Source organism: Bubalus kerabau, unplaced genomic scaffold (assembly GCF_029407905.1).
Source record: "Bubalus kerabau isolate K-KA32 ecotype Philippines breed swamp buffalo unplaced genomic scaffold, PCC_UOA_SB_1v2 scaffold_50, whole genome shotgun sequence".
NCBI classification, from domain to species: Eukaryota; Metazoa; Chordata; class Mammalia; order Artiodactyla; family Bovidae; genus Bubalus; species Bubalus kerabau.
Window position 1 is genome coordinate 462,689 of NW_026577904.1, and position 27,746 is coordinate 490,434.

Here is a 27,746-nt window from a genome sequence, read left to right on the forward strand (position 1 = left end):
TTAAATTGACCCCTGAAGAAAACAGGAGTCTCTTTACTTAAGAGAACTGAAAAAAATTTTTTGATTAAACTCCCTGCCCTCCAAAACTTGATATCTGCAGGTCAAGAACCCAAATAATAAGTGGTTAGGAAACAAGAATAATCAAAGAAAGATTTCTTAGAAATTAAAGGTCAGTTCAGTTCAGTTGCTCAGTCGTGTCCAACTCTTTGCAACCCCATGGACTGCAGCATGCCAGGCTTCCCTGTCCATTACCAACTCCCAGAGCTTGCTCAGACTCATGTCCATCAAGTCAGTGATGCCATCCAATCATCTCATCCTCTGTCGTCCCCTTCTCCTCCTGCCTTCAATCTTTCCCAGCATCAGGTTCTTTTCCAATGAGTCAGTTCTTCGCATCAGGTGGCCAAAGTATGGGCGTTTCAGCTTCAGCATCAGTCCTTCCAATGAATATTCAGGACTGATTTCCTTGAGGATGGACTGGTTGGATCTCGCTGCAGTCCAAGGGACTCTCAAGAATCTTCTCCAACACCACAGTTCAAAAGCATCATTCTTCAATGCTCAGCTTTCTTTATAGTCCAACTCTCACATCCATACATGACTACTGGAAAAACTATAGCTTTGACTAGACAGACCTTTGTTGGCAGAGTAATGTTGCTTTTTAATATGCTGTCTAGGTTGGTCATAGTATCATTGCCTAAATGAGTAATTTATTTGAAAGTCTTGAAGATTGAATTTAAGGAATCTGATTTGACCTTGACACTTGGAACATTCATCTTTCCATCTTATGATATAGAGTCCTTATTTTTCTCAATAAATAAAGCTATTTAATGTTTCAGTAAGTAGTAATTCATAATGCAGTAATGTAAATGCTATTTCAGATTATAGAATCAGCATATAAATAAAACTTGGAAGACAATAATAACTATAAAAGAGAATCTAATATTCACATTGATCTTGTAAAAAAGAAAAAGGAAGTTTGAATGTTAAAGGCAGCAGACACATGTGGAAGGTTATGTCAGACACAAATTTTTCTCACCTTCTCAAGATACGCTATCTAAAATTGATGTAACAAAATATGGAGACTAAGCATATTCTTTAAAATTATAGATAACCACCAGAAGTACCAAAATACTGTGACTGGAAAAACTTAGCAATGGATAGATAAAGAAATATGAACTAAGTTTATCATCTCTCAGTAGATACTGTCTAAAGTTGATGAACAAGAGGTGGAAGAACTAACGTAAGTTTCAGAGGTATGGTAATAACTAGCAGCAGAATTAAAAAAAAAACGTTTAAAAGTGGGGAGCTGAATTAGATATGGGGAGTAGGAGAATGAGGTCAGGTAGAGAACTTTTCATTCAGCACAACTCTGTACTGTTTGGTTTTAAAAAAAAAACAAACTTGCATATGTATTAATTTTATACATTAAAAGTGAAAAAAGCAAGAAATTTCTGCAGCTGCAACTCTTGGCACCACTTCCCACCGCAGCTGCAGTCTTTCTCCTTACACTAACGATCAGTCAGATCCTGCCGAGACAGGAAGGAGGGAAAAAGCAAAGTTTCTGCCCTGAAGTTTAGGTTTAGGTTTTTCTTTTTTTCTTTTTTGGCTTATGCTTATGTTTTATCTTTTAAATGGCCCACCTTTTGGAATACTAACTTTTGAATTTCATCTGTGATATCTAGACTCTCCTTAAAGTCTTACTAAACTTCTGTATCCTTCTGTTCCTTTTTCTCAATTAAAAAAAAAAATGAGGTAAAATTAGTATATCATATTCATACAAACTTCAGATAGACAATATTACAAATCAATATTGGCGTACAGTACAAAGTAATCAGTAAGTCTAGTAACCAGCCATCACCATACACTTGATCCCCTTCCTTCATCTCACCCTCCTTCAACCCCTTCCCTTCTGGTAACCAGCAGTCTGTTCTCTGAATCTATGAGTTTGTTTTTGTTTTTTTTTTTTCTTATATTCCATGTAAGATAAATTATATGGTATTTGTCTTTCTTCATCTGTCTTATTTCACTTAGCAGAATGCGTTCAAGCTCCATCCATGTTGTCGCAGATGACAAGATTTCCTTCATTTATGGCTGCCTACTCTTCTGTTGCGTGTGTGTGTGTGTGTGTGTGTGTGTGTGTTGCATCTTTATCCATCTTGGACATGTCAGTCATTTCCATATCTTGGCTGTTGTAATAATGCTGCAGTGAACACAGGGATGCATATACCTTTTCAGATTAGTGTTTTTCTTTTCTTCAGACAAATACCTGAAAGTTTTGGGTTGGCCAAAAATGTCATTCAGCTTTTTTTCTATAAGATGCTATGGAAAAACCTGAATGAACTTTTTGGCTAACCCAATAGAATTGCTGCATCAGTTAGAAATTCTGTCCTCAATTTTTAAAGAAACCTTCAAACTGTTTTTCACAGTGGTGGAAGCAGTTTACATTCCCACCAACACTACAAGAGTAATCCTGACCCTCTGGTCTTACTGAGATCCTGGTGTTTTAATTTTTTTGTTTTAATTTTGACTCTGGTCACCTACTGCCTATCTAGGTCCAACTCAACCTACCTAGGTAGGAAGAAAAAGTTTATGGAAGAGTGATGACAATCATAATCATCAGACTAAATAAAGCAGCGTATATTATTAAGTTAAAAAACATAGTGCTAAGGAAGTAGGGTGATGGTCTCTACCCAATCCCTTATATTTTCATGGAGAAAAGTGTACTTCACTCCTAGAAAGAATGTGGTTGGAAGAATTTGGGAGTAGAGGTTTTCTCTAGGCCACAATCTTCCATGAGACAAGAAACTAGAATATCTAAATTTTCTAAGAAGGCAATAATGTCTCACATGTCCCTCTGAGACAAAGTAGGCAGCATATACGGGGAGATCGCATGAGCACCACCCAAACAAAACAAGAAAAAGCACAAAGAAGAAATACACACATATATTAAACATGGACAAGCACAGCTGTTGGGCAGTTTCCGGTCAGTGAGTGCAGATTCCGAGACCGTGGACTTGACTCTGGCGCAGCTGGCTGGCCTGCCGTGGGACTGAGACCCGCTCTTCTCAAGGCCTCAGTGTCTCCAACACAGGTCCCGCCGAGTCGTCTGTCATGTTCTTTGGCTGAGAATAGCAGCGTTGACCCACACTACACAACTAGAGATTAGGTTTAGAGAAGCTACATTCTTATGAAAGACAGCCCAGGACGCAGCTGCAGATATAGGAAGCCAGACAACTGTGTAAGACCCTCTGGCTGAGACTGAGCCCATAACATTGGGAGTGAAGGCATTTGGGCTTTAATTTCTATGGTCTTTTATTTGCAGGGGGAGTTAGTTTTGAGGAAGTCAAATAATAAGAGCTGCCTATTGTTTGAATTTGGAGCGTTTTTACGTTGTTGATCCAGTCTTTGTGTTCATTTCATAAAGTCTGGCGATGTATTTTGGACAGCATGCTAGGACATAATTAGTGATAAGAATAGAATAGGGACTGAATTTTGAGTTTATGGTGTTGCATGGACTCCTGTCTGACTCATATGCTGCTAGACTCTTTTGTGGGCAGAGTGAAAGGCCCGTCAGTGGCTCCAACGGGGAGGTCTGTGCAGCAAGGAGCAGAGTGCCGGATGGCGAGAGCACGCAGCACTGTGAGCACGCAGCCTGCCCCGCTTAGGGACGGCCACCCTGGCTTACGTCTGACCTCCTGAGGCCATGGCTCATGACATCGCCGCCAGCCTCCCTTCATATCCATGCTGCCTTCGTGATTTTTGTTTGCCTAGCACCCACACTAATACTTCAAAAAAAAAAAAAATGTTATGTGTACTTAAAAATCTTTAGCTCGTATGTTAAAATGTGTTATGTATTTTTCTGAATACATATTAAAATACATAATTAGCAAAGTAAAAAAAAAAAAATCCTTATCGCCATCACCATGAATATTTCTTTCACACAGATGCCTGGAAGTATTGGGCACCAAAGTAACTGGCATGGTGCGAGCAGAACACAGTGGGGTACGACAGAAGGTCAAAGACCCAGCAAACACTTGGGGGGGGGTGCACACTACTCCTGCCTCCAGGTTGCTGCTCTGATACTGCTGATGGGAGCTGGCACTGGAGAAATGTTTGCGGCTCCTCTCTCCACTTTCTCTCATACCATCCCAGCAACGAAGAGGAACACTTTCTGAGACTGACAGGAGCTCAGGTCAGGTGCTTTCTAGTTCTACCCTTGGAATTCAGGATGCAGGTCTTCTACTCCCATGCTGGTGCTGGGGTTGAGTGAGCAGGATGGAAGTGTTCTGAGTGTTCACAGTTCATCCATGGAGGAGGAGGAGGAGCAAGCCTGTTTCTGCTTCCTCCTACCCAGCATTAATAGCAACCCCATAGTTTAGGTAGTAATAAGTACATTTCAATCTCTTCCTATTTTCTGTGTCTGTTTCTCAAATGGGTTAAAGTCCATAAAGTAGAAACCCAAATTCTAACACAGCACTTGGTGCAAAAACAAGTGAAAGAATGAGAGAAGAAAATGTTGATAGAAGAAAATGCTCCTGTTACACAGCAAAATGCTCTGTGTTTATAAACATTTAGTGATAGCTTATTATGAAAAAGAGTCTTTTAAAAAAGTTACACCTCGACAGTCAAATATTGTGGCTGTGAGTTTTCTCTTCTGCAGCCTGGGGTTAGATTCAGTGGTAAGTCTCCTTGGCTGAGATGGGCACTGGAGCAGGGGAGCTCTTCCTTGTTCCCTAGTCTCTGAGAGGCAGTGAGGTACAGTAGAAAGAATATTGGTTTTGAAGTCAGGTCTGGGAATGTATTCAGGATGTTTGAAGTTGGGCAAATTACTTAACCTACCTGAATCTCACTTTTTACAGGTGTAAAATGAAGATAGTTTGTTCTAAGGATTGAGATAATGTGTGTGTGTACTCAGTCGTGTCTGACTCTTTGCGACCCCATATACCATAGCCTGCCAGGCTCCTCTGTCCATGGGATTTTCCAGGCAAGACTGCTGGAGTGGGTTGCCATTTCCTACTCCACAGACAATGCATATAATGTACTAACTTGATGCCAGAGCCCATTCCTGTCTACAACTTGAGCTAAAGATACTCTATGAAGGGCTCTTCCTACCTACTCAGTGTTCCTTCACGGTTACCCTCTAGGCATCAGGAGTTATGAAACCTTCCTTTTGGATCCAGTCCTTCTCTTTCCACACTCTTCTCTCCTCGCAGTCCTGAACTGAGGCTTTGGAGCCGTTCCTTACTGCGGAGGACTTGTCACTGAGACTCAGACCTCATCCTTTTCTTTGCTCCGTGGCCCTCCCCGTGTCCCCTCACCAGTTCCCAAGGCCACAGGGTGCAGCCCAAGTCTCTCACTTCTTCACGAGCCCCACCCTCCGGTCTCCTAGAAGGAATGAGGCTGAACAGATGTAAAGCATTCATTGGTGCTTGGCACATGGTAGATAATCATTGCCTACAAATTTCCTTTCTTAGATCTGGAAACCTTGAGTTGGTTTCCACAGAGCTGTATTGATTATTATGGTTGAGTACAGCAATCCAAGAATGGTATTTTAGACATGAACTATTTTGGTATTACTGACTCAATCTTTAAAACCACTAACTTCTGCACATAGACAAGGAGACTGCCCTTCAGATAGAAATCATATCCATGTCTAGGCATCTACTTGATATATCTGTATCTAACTAGTTTTTAAAGATGTTTGAGATCTTTCCCTTGCATGGAAGCAGAGTGTGGTTAGCCTGCTTATGCTCAGAGGCCTTTTCCAGCACAGATGAAATTCCAAGACAATAAAGATTCTGATCTGATGTTAAGTTCCTTTGTGCAAACCAGCTTGCATAGCAAAATGATGCAGATAAATGTAGATGAAAATGGACCTAGACAAATAAATGAAACTGTATTATGTTTCTCTAGTATAAACATAGATTAAGTGGTAAGAGGACAAAAATAGGTGAAGTGGTAACATAAACTGACTTGTGTAATCAAAGGGTCAGCTCTGACATTTTTCTCTCTAGGCCTTTTCTAATAGTTTTGTCGCTAGGGCTACAATGTTTTTGCCAGATTGGAACCGGATTGTCCGCTCTAATGGAGATTAAGTAGCTCTCCCAGCTAGATTTTTTTTTTTTTTTTAATAAGCATAGGTTAATTCTGCTGACTTTCAAAGCCATAATCATGAAGAATGGAAAGATTACTAAAGATCTGTTTTTAGAAAATATAACTAATAAAATTTGAAGTTTAATAGGTTTTATTCCATTGTTATTCCAACACAAACTTTGATCATGGTTACAATGAATAAGTAACTGAAATACAGTTTCATACACGGAATTTTTAAAAATGAGAAATTATTTACAAGTTGAGCCAAGAATTAATGCCCCAAGGAGTAATGAACAATTCTCCTGGCAAGTTGGAAAACTGGTTCACAAATGCTTGAAAATTCATACTTGATTTTTTTCCATAACCACTATAGATAAGGTATAGGAAAATGTCCTCTGTGTTTTGGTTGCTGCCCATCATTGGTCAGTCATCTGAGGTGGAAATACAAACTCACCAATGAAACTTAAAGCCCAGTAAAGGAAAACTTGACTTATTCTGGACACTCAGTTGCTAACAGGATGTAGACGGTTAACAGCCACCAAGAAAATGGTGAGGAAACACTCCTTTCGATGTGCTTGGTATGGAGTCAAATGAACTTCCATGGCCGCGGACAAAGGAGACCATCTAAACTTTAAAACAGTGCTGTCTGCATGCCCACTGACCCTGCAATGCTTTTTGTGCACTAAAGCATAAGAGTTAAATGAGACAGTTCATGTAAAATGCCTCGCAAAGGACAGATGCTGTGTTTTCTCTCCCGACGTCTTTTTGTAGCCAGAAGTCCCAATGTTAACTTTCAATAAGAAAAGTGGAATATTAGTCTTTAGAGTCAAAAGAAATTCACAGTATTAGTGACGCCTGGTGGAAAACTTAGGTATTACAATGTAGCATTATTTCAGCTATCCTGAATTTTCACACTTAATAAAATTAAGATGAATCTTACAATTACATGAAACAGAAGGTAAAGAAAAAATTAAATATGTGTGTGGATACCTACTTTATTATGCTAGTAATTTTTCAGTCCATAATTACAAAACATACAGGAGGTTAGGAACCTAAGAAACTGAATGCATACTGGTAATAAAAATGTATTCAGCATCCATGTTTCTACAGTGATTAAAAATAGAAGCATGTAGCGTTTTCGCTGTTCTCAACCTCTTCATAGGCGCCATATGCCAAAGAGGCTCCCTTCCCAAGTTTTCAGATACAAATTCATGGTAGGGTGTCCTGAGGAGTACCTCAAAGAAATAGCCAGTTGTTTCAATACGGGATTGAGATGAAATAGAGGGCCATCCCATTTGAGGTACTGTGGATAGATTCAATAAATAATGATGTTTTAAATGTGAGCCTTAAGTATCAGAGAATCAGTTGCTTTGAGCCAGGGACAGGTTTGAACATTTGCGAACAAAAGAGCAAAAGTATCTATTACAGGGTCAGCAAACTGTAACCCATGGACCAAATACAGCACATCAGCTTTTTGTTACTGGAACACAGCCATGCTCATTCGTTTACTTACTGTCTGAGGAGCTTTCATAACAACTGACTCACTTGAGTAGGTGCAAGAGACCATATTGGCTGCAGAGCCTCAACTGACCCTTTACAGAAAAAGTTTGCCAATCCCTGGTCTATTAGAGCCTTGCATTCGATTTTCACACCTCTCCCCACCATCTCCTGGGGAGGAGTGTATTTCCCTTTCCCACTCAAGTTTGGCTGAACCATAAGACTTGCCTTGGTCAGTGGAATGTGGAAAAGCATCAGTGTACAAGTTTGAAGTGAAGCCTCCGAGTTCTGTGCCTCTTCAGCAGTAAAGCGAGAATGAGGCCATCTGCTGACCTGCAGGCTTGAAGGAGAAACAAATGATTGTTGTCACTGTTGTGCTTGTCTGCCTGTTAGTTACTTAGTCGTGTCTGACTCTTTGCAACCCCATAGACTGTAGCCCACCAGGCCCCTCTGTCCATGGGATCCTCCAGGCAAGAACCTTGGAGTGGGTTGCCATTTCCTTCTCCAATGCATGAAAGGGAAAAGTGAAAGTGAAGTCGCTCAGTCTTGTTTGACCCTCAGCGACCCCATGGACTGCAGCCGACCAGGCTCCTCCATCCATGAGATTTTCCAGGCAGGAGTACTGGAGTGGGGTGCCATTGCCCTTCTCTGGAGATTGTTCTACTTCTGCATCAAAGTACCAGAAGACTGACTTCTCTGTCCAGCTAACGCTATGGGGAGAAGGACCCTGAAGACTAGGTGGGGTTCAGTCCCTTCTGGGGCTCTAGTTCAGACTTTGATGGGCTCAGCTGGAACATGTGTTCATTCCTCTACCTATAGTAAGCAGAACTGAGTCAGAGTGCAGAGTCTGGAGGCTTACCAGACTCTCTTGGCATCAACTTCTTTAACACGGTGGGGATGTCAGTCACAATTCTTTCCTGTTAGATTAAATATTTCCCTTCCAAGGTGAGCCTCAAGGTATAGAAAGAGTGGGACAAGTTCAATGGGAATCGTAGGCCGAAGTTTTTCAGTCAAGCTTTCTCAATAAAGCTCACAGCTTGGCTTCTTCCTACTCAACTCCAGTAAGTATATTTCTGAATTGATATATAATCTGTAAGAGGTAAAAAAGATCATGACTAGCTCCTCAGAAAACTCGCAATATGCAATCTAATTTAACCATCTTAACAATGCTGGCTGCATCAAAGTGATCAAAATATTTAAAAATGCAATTTCCCAGAATTCTTAGTCTTATATCTCAGCTTGTTAGAATGCTAAGGCTCCTCATTGTCCCTTTTTTTTTTTTTTTTTTTAAACTATCCATATTACTCTTTTTGAAACCATCAGTTTGACTCCTTTGGAGATGTCACTGGGTAACACCAGTGACCCATTTATTAGAGTTCACAAATTTGTGACTTGAGAGTCCTTGGGGCTGCCCTAGTTCTCTAGTTTTCAGCCTTCCCTTTGATTCTTTATGTAGTTAATGTTCTTTCATTAATTTTTTTAAAGCCAATTTTTGCTGTTTTTTTTAAGAGCCTAGCTAATGCAGAATTGGTACTACAGAGTAACTTCTAGGCAACAGACTATGGCAGAAGCTCCTACTGAGACTAACATTCAAATCCAGAGCATGAATTTCTGGACGTAACTCTTGAAAAGAGAGTATGAGTCATAATAAATCAGTATTAAGATCACTAATACTAAATGCATAAATGACAGACATTTAAGTGTTAGCAGTAATCCGTAATGTTGCTACTGGTGTGCTTTTAGGGGAAAGAACCACATTTATTATTCCTATTAGCAAAGAGGCAGTGTTTCCAGAAGCAGTCATTGCTTTCTATAAAGATTTTCAAACGTATTTCCTAAAAACAGGACCATAATTTTCAACTCTCTTCATATTTTTACTCAAGTTCTACTTCTGCTTTCCTTCTCAATCCCTCAAACGTCAACAGCCCAAGAATTCGACTGTCTTTTAATAGTGACCGCTATAACGCACCTCACACTGTTTGGAAACAGAGACTCTGTTGTTCTGTTGCCAAGTTGTCTGACTCTTTGCAGAACCCCAGGGTCCTATCCTCCACTGTGTCCTGGAGTTTGCCCATATTCATGTTCATTGATTCAGTGATGTTACCTAACCATCTCGTCCTCTGCCGCCCTCTTCTCTTTCTGCCTTCAGTATTTCCCAGCATCAGGGTCTTTTCCAATGTGTCAGCTCTTCGCATCAGGTGGCCAAAGTATTGGAGCTTCAGCTTCAGCGTCAGACCTTCTAATGAATATTCAGGGTTGATTTCCTTTAGGATTGACTGGCTTGACCTGCTTCCAGTCCAAGGGAATCTCAGGTCTTCTCCAGCACCACAGTTCAAAACATCAATTCTTCGGCGCTCAGCCTTCTTCACAGTCCAACTCGCATATCCATCCATGACCACTGGAAAAACCATAGCCTCAACTAGACGGACCTTTGTTGTCCAAGTAATGTCTCTGCTTTTGAATATGCTGTCTAGGTTGGTCATAACTTTGCTTCCAAGGAGTAAGCGTCTTTTAATTTCATGGCTGCAATCACCATCTGCAGTGATTTTGGAGCCCCAGAAAATAAAGTCAGCCACTGTTTCCACATCTATTTGCCATGAAGTGATGGGACTGGTTGCCATCATCTTAATTTCTGAATGTTGAGCTTTAAAGCCAACTTTTTCACTCTCCTTTTTCACTTTCATCAAGAGTCACATCTTTTCTTCCAAGGAGCAAGTGCCATTTAATTTCATGGTTGCAGTCACCATCCACAGCAATTCTGGAGCCCGATAAAATCTGTCGCTGCTTCCACCTTTTCCCTATTTGCTGTAAAGTGATGGGACCAGATGCCATGATCTTTGTTTTTTGAATATTGAGTTTTGACCATCCCTAAATCAACACAATTTCCACTTCTACTTAACTGCTTTTCTTATTCAGGAAAAAAAAGACACGGGTGGGCCTAAGTTAGATACTTCCAGCTCCTCTCTGGGGATGGCTTTTACAGCAGTATACATGATACCCATCATCAAAACCTGGTACCTATTTGTCCAGCAGCACCAAGAGATGAAAGAATGTGAGACATCGCCCTTTATTCTCAACAAGCACCCAGCTGGATCAGAGAAAGATTATTCCAAGTGAAATAACACAAACACACAATGAAATAAACCTCTTTGGTTACTTGATGGTCCTCTGTCGTATACTTTCCTCTCCTTCATAAGATCTCAAGCTTTAGAAAGGCCAGGACTTTGTTTCATTCTTCGTAATACCTGGCATGCAGTATTCTTTTTCTGCACATTAATAGATGCTCATTATGTAATTTTTGAATGAATGGATACAGATTATGTATATTTACTTAATAGTGAAGGTTGAATGAATACATATAAAGATCTTAAAACAGTGTCTGCTACTACATACCTAAAAAAATGAATTCTTACAAAATGAGCTAAAATTTAGTATAGAGATTAGAAAGCAATTTTTATAAGTTTGCCTTAAACTGACTCTGGAAAAATAGGTGGGAACTGAAAGAACATACTTGATGAGAGTATTAATGCAGGCACAGGCAGAGGAATAAACGTGATGTTTAAGTATACAGCTGACCTTTGAACAACAGTTTGAACTGTGCAGGTCCACTTATATTTGGCTATTTTTCAATAGTAAATACTATAGTACCACATGACCCATGGTTGGTGGAATCCATGGGTTTGGGGTGCCCACAGATATGAAGGGCTGGCTATAAGTTTTACTGGGATTTTCAATTGCTTCGAGGGTCAGTGTTCCAACCCCCATGTTGTTCAAGGGTCACTGATAATAAACCTAAGAGCATAGAAAGGTTGTATACAATCTAACATTTGCTAAACTCAATTAATTCCAAGTGACATTTATCATTTTACATAAAGAACAATGTTTATTTTAAATCTACTGTTAGAGGGTGAAGGAGGTTTAATAAAAGTTTGTCCAATAAGCTGAAAGTACCTCAAGACTTACTCTACTTTGTGTCCTTAGGCCCTCCCTACAATATAGTAGGCACAGGAAATAATATGCCGTACTGAATCCATAATAACTACGTAACTGTATCAATACACCAATATAAAAAATTTAATACAAATGTAAAACATACACATGTAACTTTATTTCATCATTGCCATTTAAAGCCTGATTTTATAAAACATCAAAGACATTCTTAAGAGTGCTGTATCACAACAATTTGAAAAGTGGGAATATCCACAGCTTTATAGGCTCAAGTTACATAAATTAAACTCAAATAATTGGACATTTTTTCAATACAGAAACTATACAAATGAAATAAATGACAAGAGGATGCAATAGGAGAAATATGTCACTACTTATGGACTATCATTAGTTACTTTCAGGATGTAAATGAAGATTCTGAATATTCATATTTCTTTTGTTCTATTTCATATTTAAATATTTCTCTACATTCTGAGTCAAGCTACTTGACCAAAAGTCTGATTTAGGAAGGCATTTAGCAAAAGTTTTTCCACCTATGGTTACTACCTCCAAAGAAAGTAACACTGCAGTACTGATGCAATCTGCGCAGTTACTTTACTTTAATGTCAACCCTATGGAAAGTCAGATAGGTACCAAAAACGGAACAATTTTGCACAGATTCAGTTAGGTATCATGTTAAGTTTTCCTCATCTAAAAATTAACCAATGAAGTAAAACATACCAACTACAGTTGACCTGGTAGGAAAACCACATTTGAGAGTTACAAGTACGTTATTGTCCATATCTCATCCTCAGTCATTGACAGGAATTTTGTAGGCTACCATGCTATTTACTTTGTGAATTGTAGTAGTAAATGAACGAAGACGAACTTCCTCAGGATTGGTAATGAACTGTGGTCCCGACTCTTCCCATTTTTCAGGTACAACCAGATCTTTGTCTGTATAAATGAGGAGATCAAATGAACCTAAATTGGAGATAAAATCATTAAAGTACATTATTTTTTTCCAAAATAGAAGAACCCTCCTTGTCTCTCTCACATTTTGAACCACCCAGAGTATTAGAAAAGAGAGTTTAGCATGGTCTGTAATGACTAGTCAATTGCTTTTCCTCCATAGACATTTACTGTATTACAGAAAATATTGTACTCCTTTTGCTAAACTTCAAGTTTTCTTTTTTTTAAAAGAGAAAACCGTTATCTGCAGAAAGTATGGAGTCCATCACACAGGACAGCATAAAGGCAACCTGAAGGAAAGCTAACATCTGGGCTCTGTGACTGATGTAGCCTGGGGCCTAGAGCAGTGTCTCGCATACAGTAGGCATTCAGGAAATATCGGATAAGGTCGAAAAGCAAGACAGTTATGGCTAGCCTTAAAAATATACATAAAAAATTAAGATAATGAACGGGATTACATTAAGACATTCAAGAATGAATACTGTGGAATACTTTCATTCCTTTCCTTTTCAGAATTTCCAAATTTCTAGAATGCATATAACACTACTTCTGCTTTATAATGGGTTTTTCATTTTTATTATGTAATATTAATAATTAAGAAAAAATTTAATAAAGGGCCAATTCTTAAAAGAGTAGCTTAGTCTTTTCTCTGACAAATTTTAAGTCAATGTGACGTTGTAGAATACTTACAAGAAACTTCCAACAGTGGCAGAAATGTTACTGTAGCTGTGATCTGTCTGATCACTGAACGGATTTCATCTTGGATAGCTTTCTGAGACTTTTCTCTGGGTGCACTATTGAAGAAACCAAATCAATTTAAGTGTTAACAAATTATTTAAAACACTGTTAAGACTGATTAAATGTTTCCAAGATCAAATAATTAATACATTAAAATGGATTTTTTTTTTTTTGTAAGTTATAAGTATATCATTAGGGCCTATATCTCACAAGAGGCATATGCATTTTTATTATTTCATTTATCATTCCAGTCATTTTCTAGAGGTGGTCTTAAAATCAGGTTATTTGGTATCAGATAATCAGAAAACTGGCCAAGTGCTTCAAGTTAGGAAAACTACAGCACCTTTCAAAAAATGAAAATAATATCTAAAATATTTTGTTGGTGCATTTTTCGTAATGCTTAATTCCCTACTGCCTCAAATAAGATATTACATTAAATACCAAATTATTTTTATAAGCTAAACATTTCCTAAAATAAACCAAAGCCTTCAGAAGCAAACTACATTTCATTATGAAAAATGATTCTGAATTTACCAGTAAGCAAGCCTAGGACTATGCTAGACATGATCATATAAGCATTTCCCATTCAGGTGGGCTGGAAACTTTTTTATGAAGTGTCTTAGAAAATTTGGGGCATTCAATGAAATACAATAGAGCTGAATCTTAGGCTTGGGGAATCTAGGATAACCCCTGATGGTTAAAAGTACCTTTAAACAATTCACTAAACGGGCCACCAGGTACATACTACCATAAACACTGAAGGGTGAAATTCACCAATTTACTCTATAGGCAATTATGTTAAAAGTTCACTGTCTTATATAAGACAGTGAACTATCCTTTGCCACAGGAGACTAAGGATCAAATTAAACGTCCTAGCAATGGCACCCCACTCCAGTACTCTTGCCTGGGAAATCCCATGGATGGAGGAGCCTGGTAGGCTACAGTCCATGGGGTCACTAAGAGTCGGACACGACTGAGCGACTTCACTTTCACTTTTCCCTTTCATGCATTGGAGAAGGAAATGGCAACCCACTCCAGTGTTCTTGCCTGGAGAATCCCGGGGACGGGGGAGCCTGTTGGGCTGCCGTCTATGGGGTCGCACAGAGTCGGACACGACTGACGCGACGCCGCAGCAGCAGCAGCAGCAGCAGCAGCCATTAAAAAGAATACATTTGAATCAGTTCTAACGAGGTGGATGAAACTGGAGCCTATTATACAGAGTGAAGTAAGCCAGAAAAACACCAATACAGCATACTAACGCATATATATGGAATTAGGAAGATGGTAACGATTACCCTGTATGCGAGACAGCAAGAGAGACACAGGTGTATAGAACAGTCTTTTGGACTCTGCGGGAGAGGGAGAGGGTGGGATGATTTGGGAGAATGGCATTGAAACATGTATAATATCATATAAGAAACGAATCGCCAGTCCAGGTTCGATGCAGGATACAGGATGCTTGGGGCTGGTGCACTGGGATGACCCAGAGGGATGGTACGGGGAGGGCGGTGGGAGGGGGGTTCAGGATGGGGAACATGTGTGCACCCATGGCGGATTCATGTTGATGTATGGCAAAACCAATACAATATTGTAAAGTAATTAGCCTCCAATTAAAATAAATAAATTTATATTAAAAAAAATAAACATCCTAGAAAAAAATCGTACTTTATATGAAACTTGTTCAATAGAATTAGAACTCATTTGGTAAAGAAAATAAATTTTAAAACATACGAAAATGGAAGTAGTTCCTACTTACCTGTCATCTTTTGCATCTTTTGAACTCAATATCAAACTGCCATCTTTCAAGGACCTCTCCACCTTCAACATTTGAGATGACTACCACCAGTTTCTGAACTGAACACTTGTATAACCATTCTGCAACACACAAAACAAGGCATCTCTTTTAGTTTACTGCATTACAAAGCAACTCTCCTCTCACGACCAACTTCCTATCCTCAGCAAATTTCTCCCACTGCTATTTTGGTTCTCCTCCAAATTGTGCAGAAAATTTGCCCCATCAATGGCCTAGCTCCCAATTTCAAACTCTCAGTATTTGTGCCAGGTATAGCACTGGGTGCTAAGACAGTGAACATGAGGTACTTCCATCCTAATCCAAGGGAAGGGTGAAGGAGATGTCATTACTCTAACAGCAACAATAAATGTGCAATTGTAACTGCTGTAACTGCTGTGATGGTGCAGTTTCCTAGGACATAATAGCGGTTACCTATGATGGTGCAACACATACTACAATTAAAGCACAGAATAGGAAATTCTGACTGAGGGGGTTTGAGTTTTATTCTAAGAGACAACAATATACATATGCAAAACAGGGAAGAGGGTATAGGTTTTAAAACACGAAATGATGGGTTTATGTTGGTGGTGTGAGGTCTTAGTTGAGGCACGTGGGCTCTCCCTGCTAAAGCTATAGGTCTTGGACTCAAAACAGATCACTGGATCAGAGGACTGAAAGGAGGCCAATACAACTGCAATTTAAGAAAGGGAGGATGAACAAGGCTGGTCTGACAAGAATAATGGGCCACACCACACAAGGTCATGAGCGCCAAATTAAAGATGTTACACTCTAAGAACTAAGGAGGTCATTACTGTGTTTGAAGCAGAGTATGATGTGACTCAAGTTGTATTTGAAAACTATCCTTCTGGATGTGATGTAGAAAGTAAACTGGAAGTAAACAGGGGATCTAGGGCACTAATTCATGAATAACTCAAGCAAGAGCGAATCAAGACTTAGAGAAAGATATACTGGTAGAGATGGAGCAGTAGACAGATTCAGGACATTTCATGGTTAAAACTGTTAAGATTTATTGGATTACTTCAGGGTAAGGAAGAGGAATGAATCAGGGATAGCTCCCAAGTTTCTGATTTATATCAGTAATCGGATGGTTGATCCAGTCACCAAGAGGAAAGAGAACTGAAATGGAGATGATCCTAAATTCAGTTTTTAATACACCGAGTGTGAAGTGGTCTAGTATATAGCTGCATAAAGACATTAAGGGAGTCACTCAATATATGAGCCAAGAGTTAGGAGAGGCTTTGGTTAGATATTGGTTCATGAGTCAGATACAAAGTTGTTACTAGAATTATGTATGTACATGTTAGGAGGTCAACTAGAGAGAGATTACTGTTAAGAGGGCCTCAGACTGAGCCCTCAATCTTAGAAACTGAGAATACTTTATTCAGGAATCGGCAGGTTGTTTTTTTTTTTTTTTTTAAGAGATAGAAAATATTTTAGAAATATTGAAGGCCTATGGGTCACCTACGTAGCATAGTCTTCTTTAAAATGTAATATTCTTAGCTTGCAAGCAGTACAAAATCAGCCACTTGCTGGATCTGGCCTGTTGGCCTCGCTCACTCCTGGCATATATGAACAACTTTTACCAGCTTACCTGTGAGAAAGAGATTGAGTGGTCATTTGAAGATATGGGGAAGTTGGTGATTTTTCTCTCTCTTAAAAATGGAAATGAAACCAATGGGAATAATCCAAAAGGAAACAAAGAAATTGACAACATAAGAGAGAGGAAATAGGGTAAAGTTCCTAAGGCTAGAGAAGTGGAATTTAAAAGACTGAATAATTTGCCTGTAAAGCATTTCCTCCCTTTTAACTACAAGGGAGAAATTAAGTAGGAAAGTGTAGATACATCTGACAAGAAATGTTATTGGTCTCAAAGGACACAAACCAAAACCCAGTAACTTAGGCAAGGCTGGCTTGCTACTTCTTCAGATTAAGATGAAGACATACATCCATAGTTGCCTAGAGGTTCCATAGCGAACAATCTGAGTACAGCCGTAGGAATGACTATGGGTGGCTTAGCTCTGAAGTTAATGAAAATGCAATGATGTAATCTGAAAATGAAGCTAGTTGAAACAACAAAAGTGATTCATGAATTTTAAAGTGAAAAAAAAAAAAAAATGCGGCTGTAGTATTTTTAGAACTAGTATTTTGGAAGATCTAATGAGCAGAAAGGGAGAAACAATTTACAACACAGAGAAATTAGAAATGAGAATCCTAAGTGGAGAGAAATAGGAAAAAGAAACAAGTAGAAATTCTAGAAATAAAAGGAATAGATGGAGCATACTAATCCAACAATACTGCAACTTCTTGAGCTAAAAGAAGAAAATGAGTGTGCAGACAGAAAAGGCTTACTGACTCACAGGCATGATTAAAAAAAAAAAGACAAATGGAAACAGGTGAAAAATAAGAAAATGCCAATGAGTGCTGTTATTTAGTAGTTCCTTCTTTTTCAAGTTTAGTTCCCTAAGTTGAATCTGATTTTAGTTCCTTCATCTTAATATATATAATGATGGCTTTAGACTCCAAGCAGCTACCAAAAATAAATGCAGTGGATTTTTCTCAGATAATGAATGCCATCATAATTACATAAAATTCCAATGTGTTCTATCATCCCTGAAGGAGTTGATGGAGATTGTTTTGTTAAGCCATATCAGATTCCGAACCTTCAAATATTCAGCCTACTCAAAAACGGAGGAAGGGTGGGAATTCTTTCAATTTGTATGTTATTTGCTTCCCTCCCAAACTGTATCGGAGATGGTAGTGCGGTTTACACTACCCTGTACAGAGCTGAAAAATGACGGCCAAGAAGCTAGAAAATGTGGATCGTAGGTGTGCTGGTATCCAACTCTTTACAACCCAATGGACTGTAACCCACCCGGCTCCTCTGTCCATGGGATTATCCCGACAAGAATACTGGAGTCAGTTGGCATTTCCTCTTCAAGGGGATCTTCCAGACTCAGGATGGAACCTGGGTTTTCTGTGTCTCCTCCATTGGCAGGTGGATTCTTTACCACTGAGTCACCTGGGAAGCCCCGAGGATCTTATTAACATTAAGGCCTGCAAAACTCAAAACTGTGTCCAACCATAAAATATCTTTTAGTTGATCCACCACATTATTTAGGTATTTTATGAGCTCAGGATCAGTAGTTACAAGCAAGGTGAGTCCATATTTCTGCACCCGAGTAAAGGTTTCCGATGGATATATGCCACGCTGATACAAAATACTGTTGATGCCAAATGCTGAAAACATAAGAAATATTAAAGTCATCGTCACGTTGTAAGTTCAGGGGAAATAAAGCATATGTAGATGGGGCTATGGTTTCATTAATACTGTCAAGTTATAAATGTCTAAACACGTGTTTGTGTTTTGCTGAAAGCCGAGTAGGTACAAAGTGGCATTAAAAAAAATCCTTAAAATCTTGCGTCTAAGTGATAGCTGCATTTATGTGGCAACAGAAGAAAAATGCCAAACTGCACTAATCTACCAGTGCCAAATTTCATGTCATTGTAAAACAAGTCCAGATGCCTCTTTTATGATTCGAGGGTGTCAAAACAGGCAACTGACAGACGGGTACCAAGCCCGGGCAGGCCTCTCCCCGTCTCTCTTTCCTCCTCTTATCCTCACCAGTCTTGCCAGGTTCTGTCAGCAGGTACACCTGGCCGAGCTCAGAACAGCTCTTCCCGAGGTCTAGCCCGTCACGGTCCACCCCCGAGGCCCCTCGCCGTTGGGGGCGGGGGGTGTGGGAGGAGCTCTGCATTGGAAAGAAACGCTCCCGCAAAGGGGCTCCCCGCAAGGCGGGCCCCTGCAGCGCCCGGGCCGCCTCCTCCGCCGGCAGCAACACGAGCGGAGGCGGCGCCCGCCGCCCCACTTCCTGAGCCCTCCTGCGGGCACCGGAGGCCGCGGTACAAGGGCCGGGATTCGGGGCCGCTCCGGCCGAGCCGCGGGCCTGCGGGTGGCCTGCGCTCGGCTCTCCCCGCCCTCCGCCCCGCGCGAGGAGGACTTACAGCAGAACTCGGCCACGATCTCGGCGCTCCCGCGCAAGGTGATGCCTTGCTCCCGGGAGAGTTGCAGCGCCATGGCCAGGCCCACGGATGACGGTACGCGTTTCCACCCAGCAGACAGCGACGCCAGGGGCTTCGGGAGCAGTTCCCCGCCACTCGTTTCAAAAGGAACGACGCGGGACGCCCTCGCGCCCTTTGCGCAGGCGCGGAGAGCGTCTAGCCCCCCGCCCCCTCCCGTCGTGCCCTTTGCGCAGGCGCGAAGAGCCTCTAGACCCCGCCTGTCGCGCCCTTTGCGCAGGCGCGAAATGCCTCTAGACCCCCCCCGCCCTGCGCGGCGGTGTCCGGCCGGTTCTCTAGGCCCCTGCCGGAAGCGGCGGTTCGCGCAGGCGCAGTGGGGAGGCGTGGCGGCGCCGTTCCCGGGCGGTGACACCTGGCCGGGTTCCTGCTGTAGTTGTGGGCTGGCTGGCGGGCTGGCGGCTAGAGGGGAAGACGGTAGGTCCAGGTTTTAGTGGCCGCTCTCTGGGTCTGCGGACAGAGCGACCTAGGAGCACAATTCCCGAGTTTGGGAGATTCTTTGAAAGTTTTATGAACTGTCCGCCACCCTGAGTGGCCCCAGTGATCCTTAGTCAGCGGTCGGAATTTGCTAGGTGCTCTGGGAGTTTGCTTCCCCAGTGGCTCAGACGGTGAGGACTCTGCAATGCCGGAGACCTGCAATGCACGATCCCTAGGTTGGGAGGATTCCCTGGAGAAGGGAATGGCAAAGCACTTCAGGATTCTTCCCCGGGGAATTTCATGGGCAGAGGAGCCTGGCAGGCTGCAGCCGATGGGGTCACAGAGTCGGACGCGACTGAGCGCCTAACACTTTCAGTTTCAAAGCAGCTGCGTGCCGCAGACAAGGTTTTAGAGATATTACTGTGCCGGCGTGGTGTTTTCCTGAGAAATTGGGCTAGGGATGAAAGGGACGAACGGAATCCCTTTTTCTTTCCCTCGTCCTGGCTCAGCTCGAGTCTACCCCCGACCCCGCTGCTAGGCGGAGCCTGGGGGCAGCAAAAATCTGCGTCTGATAGTCCAGCCTCTACTCTGTGTACCCCACCACCCCTAGACAGATGGTCAGGGAATAAAGTTCTCTTACCAAAAAGGCTCGTCAACACTGAAGAGCTTCTCAGGGAATTTTGACTCAAATCCAGTGGCTTTGAATGTTTCTATGAGAAGTATTAAGCAGATGTTGTTTAGTCGCTAAGTGGTGTCTGCCTCTTTTGCGACCTCATGGACTTGTAGCCTGCCAGGCTCTTGTGTCCATGGGCCTCTCCCCGCAATAATGCTGGAGTAGGTTTCCATTTCCTCCTCCAGGGGGTCTTCCCCCACCCAGGAATCCAACCGGCTTCTCCTGCATTGGCAGGCGGATTCTTGACCACTGAGCCACCAGGGAAACCCAATTAAGCAGATAGTGCACTACTACTGTCATGTCAGTTGTGAAGCAATTGTATTCCTACAGCAGGTGGAGAAATTATTTGTGAAATGAAGTCTGAGAAACCTGCCCAGATGTAGTTATTTAATTATATGAGAAAGTGCCTGAGTGTATTAGTTTTCTATTGATGTGTAACAAATTAGTGTGTGACACATTAGTGATTTAAAAACAAAAACAGCAACACCCATTTATTATCTCAGTCCTTAGATCGAGAGTCTGGGCATGGCATGGCTGGGTGCTCTATGTAGCCTGGTAAGTTTGAAGTAAAGGCACCTGGCTGCATGAGAGATCTCACCTGAACTTCTTTGTTCTTAAATTGAGGTCCTCATTGGGTTGCTAGCTGTTGGCCAGAGGCCAGTCTTGAGCCCTTGTCACACTTCCACTCTCTCTCTTTCCAAGGAGGTCCTTTTTAACAGCTCATATGATTAAGTCAGACGCAGGCAGGTGATTTCCTCTTTGTTAAACCTAATCTTCAAACTACCACAAAATTGCACTCATCTCACACGCTAATAAAGTAATGCTCAAAATCCTCCAAGCCAGGCTTCAGCAATACATGAACCATGAACTTCCAGATGTTCAAGTTGGGTTTAGAACAGGCAGAGGAACCAGAGATCAAATTGCCAACATCCGCTGGATCACGGAAAAAGCAAGCGAGTTCCAGAAAAACATCTATTTCAGCTTTATTGACTATGCCAAAGCCTTTGACTGTGTGGCTCACAATAAACTGTGGAAAATTCTTCAAGAGATGGGAATCCCAGACCACCTGACCTGCCTCTTGCAAAACCTGTATACAGGTCAGGAAGCAACAGTTAGAACTGGATGTGGAACAACAGACTGGTTCCAAATAGGAAAAGGAGTACATCAAGGCTGTATATTGTCACCCTGCTTATTTAACTTACATGCAGAGTACATCATGAGAAACGCTGGGCTGGAAGAAGCACAAGCTGGAATCAAGATTGCCGGGAGAAATATCAATAACCTCAGATATGCAGATGACACCACCCTTAAGGCAGAAAGTGAAGAGGATCTAAAAAGCCTCTTGATGAAAGTGAAAGAGGAGAGTGAAAAAGTTGGCTTAAAGCTCAACATTCAGAAAACGAAGATCATGGCATCTGGTCCCATCACTTCATGGGAAATAGACGGGGAAACAGTGAAAACAGTGTCAGACTTTATTTTGGGGGGGCTCCAAAATCACCGAAGATGGTGAGTGCAGCCATGAAATTAAAAGACGTTTACTCCTTGGAAGGAAAGTTATGACCAACCTAGATAGCATGTTGAAAAGCAGAGACATTACTTTGCTAACAAAGGTTCATCTAGTCAAGGCTATGGTTTTTCCAGTAGTCATGTATGGATGTGAGAGTTGGACTGTGAAGAAAGCTGAGCGCTGAAGAATTGATGCTTTTGAACTAGGGTGTTGGAGAAGACTCTTGAGAGTCCCTTGGACTGCAAGGAGATCAGCCCTGGGATTTCTTTGGAAGGAATGATGCTAAAGCTGAAACTCCAGTACTTTGGCCACCTCATGCGAAGAGTTGACTCATTGGAAAAGACTCTGATGCTGGGAGGGATTAGCGGGAGGAGGAGAAGGGGACGACAGAGGATGAGATGGCTGGATGGCATCACCGACTCGATGGACATGAGTTTGAGTGAACTCCGGGAGTTGGTGATGGACAGGGAGGCCTGGCGTGCTGCGATTCATGGGGTTGCAAAGAGTTGGACACGACTGAGGGACTGAACTGAACTGAATCTTCAAAATGATTTTGCCTCATAAATACATGTCTGGCCACACTCAAGGGGAGGGATTATATAGGATATGTTCCCTAGAGACCACAAATTTGGGGGGCCATCTTAGAACTCTGCCTATACGCAGTGTTATATATCAGAATTGAATCAGTTTGAAGAGTGAAACAGGTATATAGGTAATAAGCTGACTTGATCCAGTAATACTTTCCTTACATCTTTTAGTCTCTGTGGTACAAGTGTGTTTGTGTGTCTTTAAATCACCTCCTTTTCATTTCTGCCACCAGGATTTTGGGTTAGAGCCATGCTGGTAGAGCGTGATGCCCACCTTTCTCCGTGTAGAAATTGTCTCTCTTTCTAAGGAGCTTACAGCTTAGCACTTCAGGAAAGACATCCTTCAGTTTCACAATACTATAGTTTGTAAATTTTTTGAAGATACAAGTAATCATTAGTATCAATATAATTTGGGAATTCTAGAAGGCTGGTGAAATATATGAGGTTTCCATCTATAGAGGAAGTATTTGTTAGTACTTTCTTTGTGTTCTTAAGAACTTAAGTTCATGTGACTTAAGAACTTGAAATATGCTGGTTTGAATTGAGATATGCTACAAGAATAAGGTACCAGATTTTGAAGTCTTAGTATGAGAAACAAATATATATATATATATATATATATATATATATATGTAACAAATGTATATGTGTGTGTGTGTGTGTGTGTGTGTGTGTGTGTATATATATATATATATATATATTTAGTTAGGTGTTCAGTCGTGTCCAACTCTTTGGGGCCCATGGACTGTAGCCCACCAGACTCCTCAGTCCATGGGATTTTCCAGGCAAGAATACTAGAGTGAGTTACCATTTCTTTCTCCAGGCAATCTTCCCGACCCAGGGATCCTATCTGGGTCTCCCACATTGCAGGCTGGCTATTTACCTTCTGAGCCACCAGGGAAGCCCTGTAAAGTATATTGATATGTCTTTAATTGATTACTTATTGCAATGATACTATATGTGCATTGGGTTAAATAAAACATTAAAATAATTTCACTTTTTTTTTTCTTTTTAGGCTTTTAACCTATCAGAACATTTTACAATAACGTATGTAACTTGTATTCTATGTATACTGGATAGTGCTGGTCTTTTTTATGGAATCTAAGAGATAACTTGTTTTAACCAGAATCCCAAATGATTCTGATGCAAGTTCTTAAATCACTCTTTGAAAAGCAGTAAACTGTGATGGTGATTTTAGTAATGCCAGCCTAGGAGCTTGAATTCTTGGACAAAGTGGATGCCAGAGCTTAAATAAGAAGATGTACATCAGAGCAAGATGTTTTGAAAAAAGAATTGAGTTTTGATGACTGATGTGGAGGAAGAATGAAATGGTAGTACAGAATCCAAGGTGGCAAGCATGTAGTATATTCTGGTATTGGTCAAAGCTGCTTAACTCTGGGCCTGTTCTGTTTCTTGTTTATCACGATACCACGTGATTCTAGAAGCTCTGGTGGAACTCCTTTCACATTAACTTTTGGGTGCTTGGTTTGATGTTGACTCCATCTTATCTAAAGCATACACTCTTATCCTTACAAAAAGTTTTTTAAAAACTTGTTTTCAGTTACTTGAGTTGACTTTTATTCACAATTTGGTGACATCTTTCTAATGTGTTTTGAAGGTTTTTTGGACAGGGAGAAGTATAAATTAAGATTTATTTCTGAAGAAAATTCAAGCAGACTGCATAACCTAGCAATTAGAATTAATAAAAGATAAATATGAAAATATATGTCATAAACAGGCCTGTATTCCATATTAGGATGCTAAAATCAGAAATACTTATGCAAATTTCTAAAGCTAGAGTCAAATGGAATTTTAGAGAGAAAGTGACAATAACTTAGCGGGACAAGCTTAGAGATGAAGAAAATGAGGTCCAGAGTAATTATATAGTCTGTTCAGTATCTGGTTTTTGTGGTTCAGCCTCTCAGTTGTGTCTGACTCTTTGCAACGCCATGGACTGCATCATGCTAGGCTTCCTGTCTATTAACCCAGTATCTGTTTAGTAGAAACTTGAGTAATAGAATCTAGGGTTCCTGATTTAGTTTCTTTTAAAAGTATTTGAAGATACTCTGGAAGATGCTTGTTTTTAAAATATTAACTGCTTTTAGACTAAGCATGTTCAGTAACCTTAGGTTGTTGAGTTGTTGCTAAGTTGTGTCCAACTCTTGCAGCCCCACGGGCTGTAGCCCTCCAGGCTCCTCTGTCCATGGGATTTCCCAAGCAAGAATACTAGAGTGGGTTGCCATTTCCTTCACCAGCGGATCTTCCCCACCCAGGGATCGAACCCACGTCTCCGGCATTGGCAGGTGGGTTCTTTAGCACTGAGCCACTGAGGAAATCCTGTGAACTTTCAGTAGCCTCACAGCTGTCAGTGTGTTAGTGAAGTCGCTCAGTCCTGTCCGACTCTTTGCGACCCCATCGACTACACAGTCCATGGAATTCCCCAGGCCAGAATACTGGGGTGGGTAGCCTTTCCCTTCTCCAGGGAATCTAGAACACGAGCTTCTTGTTAAACACACACACACACACACACACACAACTTAGCTGTAAAGTTAGTGTCGGCAATAAGAGTTTACCACAACCGTGTGAATCACACGGTGTTTAGCAGGTTGGCATTTTTATGTCCAACCTCTCATTCTTAAAATTTTAAGTCTCCAGTTAACGCTATCAAATATAAGCCCAAACTGGAATATTGTTTCTAGAAAAAATTATGGCTACACACAAGACTCAGATTATATTCTTCACACTGACAACTTTCAGCACTTTATAATTCCTAAAGCTGAGGGCCTGCACTATTCTTGAATATCTTCACTTTCGTTTTCCAACTTCTACTCAACATAAACTCTTCTCTCAAGATTAGATATACACACACACACATCACAGAATGTGTTCAACCTACTCTCAACATCAATTGTAATATAAAAACTCCAGATGATCTAAATTTTACACTAAGTAGTGTAATTTTGAGAATTGAGATTTTAATCCTATGCTACTTCGGAGGAAAAAAAAAATGTGAAAAGAAATGTAACTTAATTCATTTATTAGGAAAAAAATATTACTCTTCAAGTTTTGGCAGGTTCCCAAAGTGAAGTGTTCTTATGTATGAGTTAAAAGCTACCGCCAAACACGCCCAAGTTTGTGTTTTTAAAGGGAGAGGAGAGAAAACAAAGAAAAGGACATCAACGCTGATTTTTAAATAAATACTTTCGTTCGTTCTTAATAATATGCCTAAGGCACATCTCTAAAGAACATCCCCCCACACACTTAAAAGATCAGCCCAGTTCTCCTGTCCAGTCTCTTCTGCGCTGTAATTCATTAAGGGTGGAAGTGTGCAAACGGTGAAAGGAATCCGGGGACAGACAGCCTCGGAGGAGGCGACCTCTAGAAACTGTCGGCCTCCAGCAATGGATCATTCCAGGCCTAGAAGGTCTTGGTGCTCACCCCAAACGCGCAGAAAAGTGCCCTTCGGAAAGAAACCACTTTTATTCAGGGTTTATCCTCTGGTCACTCCAGATTAAATACTGTGATAGAAGACGAAAGCGACGGAGAAGAGGATTTTAAAAGGAAGGCGGAGTAATTAAACAGAAGAGATAAGGTTTGTCCCGAAACCTTCGCCTCTGTTAAAAACCCCCAAAGTCATCAAACCGATAGCAACCCTGAACGTTCGCTGGGAGAAACGGGAGTTAAAAAGACTCAGTTAACTAAGATTTCAAAAATATTACATCTGCAGGAATGTAAAGGAAGACAAAAATGTCAAAGAACGCATTTTCAATAAAGCATCTCCCAGCCAGTGTGACCCGGGTGCCACCACCCAGCACAGCACCCGGCCCCACCGCGCCCCCCGGGAAAACTGGGAAAGACTGGGGCAGTGCTGAAGGAAGTACCTTGTTTTGTCTCCAAAAGGCAACATAGCAAACGAGGGGAGTTGGAGGTGCACACCAGGCGGCCTCGGCGGACCCTGGACTGCAGGAGGCGTCGGGGGCGACGACTCGCCCAGGTGAGGCGGGTCGCTCGAAGCCGGCTTCCCTACGGTCCCCGCCGTCGCGCCGCCGCCCGCTCGCCCCGCGCCGCGCCGCGCCGCGCCGCACCGCGCCGCCCCCTGGCGGGGAGCGCCAGGCCGGACCGCGGCGGTGCGCCGGAGGGTGGGAGTCCGGCGGCCAGCCCCGGCCGGCTCCTCCACCATCACCGCCCCGAGCGCGCCTCCCTCCCGCCCGAGGCGGCCAGCGCCGGCTGCCCGAAGGCCGCTGCCCCGAGCCGGCGACGGCGAAGTCCGGGCCCCTTCTCCAAAGGAGTGCGCCTGGGAGTCAGCACCCGTCCGCGCGCAGCAGCCTCGCCCTCGCTGCGGCTTCGCATCAACTCTCCGGCTTCCGGGCACCCTCCCGCCTCCCACTCTTCGTTCCACCCTCCTAGCCCCTCGGCTTCAGCCTGGATGCCTCTCCAATTCTCCCGCGGGCGCTTCCCACGCGCGCCTGACTGTCCGCTGCGCAGCCTCCTCCCCAAGCACAGGCTCCCTTCTCCCCACCCTCCGCAGCAGCCGCCCCGGCGCTTGGCTCCGGACCAGGAAGACTGGCCTCCGGGGTCGCCTCGGGCCGCGCGGGACCTGCCACCCCCCCGGGGTCAGCTCTCCGCCGTCCTTTGTGTGCGCGCCGCCAGCCCCTCCACGGAGCGCCTTCCACGCCGCCGCCTTGCGCGCAAACGCGAAGGAAAGGAAGAGCGCGGGACAACCAGGGGACTGGGAGGGGGGCAAAAGACGACAGCACTCACTCTGGGAAGGTTCCGGCATGGTGCTGCCTTTGGGTGCTTCTCGGTCTCGCCCCTACCCCGGCTTCTCCGCCCCGCCAGGGCCGGGGCAAAGGGGGACGGGGGAGGAGCGGAGCCACGGGGACCGCGTTGGAAATGGTGCTTCCGGAGCTGCAGGGAAGGGGGTCAAGCACTGTTTTGGTTTCGCTAAGGAGAGTTAGGGGAACCAGGAGGCTAGAGAAAGGCCCGTGAGAACAAATATATGGAAATAATCTTGCTCCCAGGGACTACCAGGGCTGCCGGCGTGTGGAGGGGGTGGGGGTGGGGGTTCGGCACATACATTTTTGTATTTGAACTTTTGTGAGCAAGTTGGATCGGATCCGACGCTTGGGTTTTTCGACTGCACTCGCCTTAAAAGTCGAGGTCTCTACACCGTAAGATCATGGCCCAACTTCAAAAGCAAAGGGCCTGAGAGTGGAGACTGCTTAATGCTTGAAGAAGGGGAGCATTCAATAGAGGAGAGAGAGAAACCCCAGGTCACGCTCCATGCCCCGGCCGGGGCTTCCGCGGCTCCTCTTCTTACCTGGTGCCTTTCCTAACAAAGTAAGAGAAGGTAAAGTCCCCAGTGATCGTCCAGCCACGCTTCGACCGAGTCCTGGTCCCATTGCCGTTGCGGCCGCGCGGAGCCTGGGCCGGCCCTCTCCATGATCAGCG

The 27,746-nt window shown here is 42.6% G+C and overlaps 1 long non-coding RNA gene and 1 pseudogene across 1 annotated transcript; one reads left to right on the plus strand and one right to left on the minus strand.

Moving 5' to 3' along the window:
* Positions 1-11,443: 11,443 nt before the first annotated feature.
* LOC129640863 (mitotic spindle assembly checkpoint protein MAD2A-like) lies at positions 11,444-19,258 on the minus strand (annotated as a pseudogene).
* Positions 19,259-19,396: 138 nt separating this feature from the next.
* Positions 19,397-26,313, plus strand: LOC129640865 (uncharacterized). The gene is made up of 4 exons (XR_008709003.1): positions 19,397-19,528; positions 23,311-23,342; positions 24,464-24,598; positions 25,806-26,313. It is a non-coding gene; the product is annotated as an uncharacterized LOC129640865 (long non-coding RNA).
* Positions 26,314-27,746: the final 1,433 nt, after the last annotated feature.